The sequence below is a fragment of the Nanorana parkeri genome, unplaced genomic scaffold, assembly GCF_000935625.1.
Source record: "Nanorana parkeri isolate BGI_ZX_2015 unplaced genomic scaffold, ASM93562v1 scaffold2979, whole genome shotgun sequence".
NCBI classification, from domain to species: domain Eukaryota; kingdom Metazoa; phylum Chordata; class Amphibia; order Anura; family Dicroglossidae; genus Nanorana; species Nanorana parkeri.
The window spans coordinates 44,432-49,833 of NW_017309247.1; positions in this window are offsets into that span (position 1 = coordinate 44,432).

Below are 5,402 nucleotides of genomic sequence, written 5' to 3' on the forward strand. Positions count from 1 at the left end.
TGTGTGTGGATGGATTTGTGTCAGCAGAGGAAGGAAAGTCTCTCTCCAATTCCTCTGTTTCCGGGAGATGAAAGAGTCAGCAGAATTCTGCAGATTGCCAGTTCTGGAAGTTCTCTGCAGAAGCTGCTTCATGTGCCGGTGACAGTGTGATTGATGTCACTTCTCAGGAACCGAGCCGGCCCAGTGCCAGTGTGTTGTGATGATGAAGTCTGCGAGTCCCGGGATTGTCTGATCCGGATGGTTCACGCCGACCAGGACTGTGTGTGGGACTAGAGACACCGGTAAGAACTCAGCTCCATGGTTATGGCTGTTGTCTGACCCTCTTCTAGAGCAGAAACCCTTTGTCACTCGAGCCCTCTGTCCCTCTTCTGGACCTGAACCCTCTCCTTCTTCTGGACCCGAGCCCTCTGTCCTTCTTCTGAACCTGAACCCTTCTCCTTCTTCTGGACCTGAATCCTCTGTCCCTCTTCTGGACCCAAACCCTCTGTCCTTCTTCTGGACCTGAACCCTCTCTCCCTCTTCTGGACCTGAACCCTCTGTCCCTTTTCTGGACCTGAACCCTCTGTCCCTCTTCTGGACCTGAACCCTCTCCTTCTTTTGGACCCGAATCCTCTGACTTCTTCTGGACCTGAACCCTCCATCCTTCTTCTGGACCCGAGCCCTCTGTCCTTCTTCCGGACCTGAATCCTATGTTCTTCTGGACCCGAACCCTCTGTCCTTCTTCTGAACCTGAACCCTTCTCCTTCTTCTGGACCTGAACCCTCTGTCCCCCTTTCTGGACCTGAACCCTCTCCTTCTTTTGGACCCGAATCCTCTGACTTCTTCTGGACCTGAACCCTCCATCTTTCTTCTGGACCCGAGCCCTCTGTCCTTCTTCCGGACCTGAATCCTATGTTCTTCTGGACCCGAACCCTCTGTCCTTCTTCTGAACCTGAACCCTCTGTCCTTCTTCTGAACCTGAACCCTTCTCCTTCTTCTGGACCTGAACCCTCTGGCCCCCTTTCTGGACCTGAACCCTCTCCTTCTTCTGGACCCGAGCCCTCTGTCCTTCTTCCGGAACTGAATCCTATGTTCTTCTGGACCCAAACCCTCTGTTCTCATTCTGCACCCAAATTCTCTGTCCTTCTTCTGCACCCATATCCTCTGACTTCTTCTGGACACAACCCCTCTGCCCCTTTATCTCTATCACTATTTCTCTTGCCCTCCTGTACCCGAACCCCTCTATCTCTCTTTTAGATCTGCCCCCCTCTGTCCTTTTATTGAATTTGAACCCCTCTATCCCTCTTTTTGTAGCTGATCCCCTCTGTCCCTCTCCTAGATTTAATCCCCTCTGACCCTAATGGACCTCAACCACATTGCCCCTCTTTTGGATCCAAACTCTCTGTTCCTCTTCTGGAACCCATCCTCTGTCTCTCCTCTGTCCCTATTCTGGACCTGATCCCCTTTCTCCCTCTTTTGTATGCAATCTTCTTTGTTCCCTTCTGTAGCCCTTCTGGACCCAATCCCCTCTCTCCTTTTATTGAATCTGAACTCTTCTGTACCTCTTCTCGATCTGTCCCCCCTCTGATCTTCTAACAAATCTAAACCGCTCTATACCTCTTCTGGAACTGATCCCCATTCTCCCTCCTCAGGACCCAAACCCCTTGTCCCACTTCTGGAACTGATTTTTCAAGTCTCTGCCTTAGAACTGATCGCTTCTGTCCCTCTCCTGGACCTTACCTCCTCTGCTCCTGGTCTGGATTTGATCCCCTCTCTCCTTCTCTTGGAACCGATCCCCTCTGTTCCTTTTAGGGTGACAACACTCACTGTATTGCATCTATGGAGGAACAGCGTTGTCCTCAGGTCAGGAATGGTGTTAGGACTACAGAACACCCCCTCTCCTCATTTCTTTAACATGGGGAGTAATGTTTTGTAGTCCACAGAAATAGTTGCAAGAGTGCAGCAATAGTTTAGTATACAGGAAGTTAGGAGCTCACTGGGTGTCTGGCATTTTAGGTTTTGAGCAGATACTGCAAAACCCTTCCACCACTAAATTTAGCCACAGTACCTGTCATCTCCAAATGTTATCACATAGGGGATTATTAGCTCCTGTGTGATAGCAATAAAGTTAAGTGGAAAAAAATAATAATAAAAATTAAATACAAATTGATAAAAAATAAGTAAAAAAAATAAGAAATCATAATTAAAATAGAAAATAAAAAGTTGATTAAAAAGTAAAAAATAATAAGAAAAGCAATTATAAAAAAAATAAATAAGCAAAAAGTAATATACAATAATAAAATCATTAAAAAAAAGTAAATAATAATAAGTAAAAAAAATTATAGAAAAAAAGTAAAAGATGATAAGATAAATAAAAATTCAAACAAGTGACAAAAAATATAGGAAAAATAACCCTGCTGCCCCAGCCTTCTGGTTGCCATTCTCCATTAGGGGTAGGGGGGCAGGGGGGCACATTGCAGAACCTGGCCTTGGGGCAGCAGAGAGAGTAAATCTGGCCCTGGCCCTACAGCAATCACAATCCGCACGGCGTTGTATTCACATTCTCAGCATTCTCCAGGTTGGTGTTCTTACATTCCTTATTTTATGGTTTGATTTAGTATAAAGGAGCAGAATTGTGTTCAGTCCTACAAATCCCATAGGATACCTAGGTCTAGGAAGGTGGGGTACCTAGGAAGGTGGGATACCTAGGTCTAGGAAGTGGGGTACCTAGGAAGGCGGGATACCTAGGTCAAGGAAGGTGGGATTTCTAGGTCTAGGAAGGTGGGGTTTCTAGGTCTGGGAAGGTGGGGTACCTAGGTCTAGGAAGGTTGGATTTCTAGGTCTAGGAAGGTGGGATTTCTAGGTCTGGGAAGGTGGGATTTCTAGGTCTGGGAAGGTGGGGTACCTAGGTTTAGGAAGGTGGGGTACCTAGGAAGGTGGGATACCTAGGTCTAGGAAGGTGGGGTTTCTAGGTTTAGGAAGGTGGGATTTCTAGGTCTGGGAAGGTGGGGTACCTAGGTTTAGGAAGGTGGGGTATCTAGGAAGGTGGGATACCTAGGTCTAGGAAGGTGGGGTTTCTAGGTTTAGGAAGGTGGGGTTTCTAGGTTTAGGAAGGTGGGATTTCTAGTCTAAGACGGTGGGATACCTAGGTCTAGGAAGGTGGGATTTCTAGGTCTAGGAAGGTGGGATTTCTAGTCTAGGAAGGTGGGATACCTAGGTCTAGGAAGGTGGAATTTCTTGTCTAGGAAGGTGGGATTTCTAGTCTAGGAAGGTGGGATACCTAGGTCTAGGAAGGTGGGATTTCTAGGTCTGGGAAGGTGGGGTACCTAGGTCTAGGAAGGTGGGGTTTGTAGGTTTAGGAAGGTGGGGTTTGTAGGTTTAGGAAGGTGGGATACCTAGGTCTAGGAAGGTGGGATACCTAGGTCTAGGAAGGTGGAATTTCTTGTCTAGGAAGGTGGGATTTCTAGTCTAGGAAGGTGGGATACCTAGGTCTAGGAAGGTGGGATTTCTAGTCTAGGAAGGTGGCTCTAGACCTTTGTTTGGCCCATGTGTGGACTGCTCTCAGCGTCTGATTAGCTGGGGTGGAAGATTTGGTTCTTTTGGAACCACAATATGGACAGTTGACATCTTTGTGCACTTCTCATATCGGGCAGATGGAACCATCACTGTGGGTGGACAGATCCATTTTCGATCCAACCACTGCTGAGAAAAGATCTTGTGAGGGCCAGTCTGCAGTGTACTGGAAGGAGGTCATCCTCCACTGAGGCCAGGATAGTCCTATGAGTAGCCACACTCTGGTTTCAGACATGATTCCACGTGATGGTGGACTGACTGTGTTGAAGGACTTGAAGGATTAAACTTTCCTCTCACCCCTCTGGTGGCCCGTGTCTCCTACATTCCAGCACTGCAGCCACCGTAAGACTCCGGGAGCACCAGATTCCTGTGCCACCCGCCACACACCACCCTTCCTTCCTTACTACAGGACATAATAAGACCAATATAACACAAATATAGAAGGCAAATTTACATGTATCATCACCTTTTAAATTGGCTTTGTGTCCCGGAATCACAGTGGCACCCTTATTTTGGCTGCTGTGCATGCAGCTGGCATTCACTCAACACAATGATTGGGGGGCATGAGTGTGGGCGGTCCTCACATAATTAGAGTTTCGGCTTTGAGTGGGCCACTCTGGTAAGTGGGTGGGCTGCAGAGCCACTGGGTACGCCATGGGCGGGGTTAACTTTGCCTTAGTGACCATGAGTCAAATTTTGGTAAATATGGCCGCAAGTAAGTGATGTGTCCACCTGGACTGGAGATACACTATATTGCCAAAATTATTGGGACGCCCCTCCAAAACGTTGGATTCAGGTGTTCCGTGACATTTCCCGGCTACTAAATATACATACCATTAGAGTTCATGTGCGTGTAAAGGCGTTCCGATACTTTTGGTAATATTGTGTATATATATATATAGGAACATTTCATGGAGTGTCTGTGTTACAGATGTGTTCAAGACACACGAATTTCCACATACGGTACGCAGAATGTTATATAATAACCAATCATTTCACTGAGCCTAAAACCCAGAAAAATCCCGCCTGTCCTGTTCCTTAAAGTGACTCTGTCAATTAACCAATGAAATAAGACAGAAGGTACCCGGCATGAGTAGAAGCTGGACAGTCACCTTTCTGGACGCGTTTTGAAACTAAGAAGCTATATCTGTAAAAGCTGAAATCCGAAATCAGGAAGAGACGTTGCCTTTTGGAGAAAGCTACCATATAATAACTCTGTACGTTCCTGTCTGGGTGTGGCGGCGAGTGTCAGAGACGTTTCCTAAATAGGTAATCTCTGTGCATGGTGAGCCTGAGAGTATGATTAGAGCGTCATTAGAGAGTGCGGTGTTGTCTCTTCTGTATTGTCATTAGAGCGCAGTGTTGTCTCTTCTGTATTGTCATTAGAGCGCGGTGTTGTCTCTTCTGTACTGTCATTAGAGTGCGGTGTTGTCTCTTCTGTATTATCATTAGAGTGCGGTGTTGTCTCTTCTGTATTATCATTAGAGAGTGCGGTGTTGTCTCTTCTGTACTGTCATTAGAGTGCGGTGTTGTCTCTTCTGTATTATCATTAGATTACAGTGTTGTCTCTTCTGTATTGTCATTAGAGTGCGGTGTTGTCTCTTCTGTGCTGTCATTAGAGTGCGGTGTTGTCTCTTCTATATCATCATTAGAGTGCGGTGTTGTCTCTTCTGTATTGTCATTAGATCATTAGATCTCTCTCTAATAGATCATTAGATGTCTCTTCTGGATTGTCATTAGAGTGCGGTGTTTTCTCTTCTGTATTGTCATTACAATGGCACCCCCTTGTTCCGGGTTCATTAGATGGCACTGTACAAGCCTGGGGGGGGGGGGGGGGGGGGTGGGGGGGT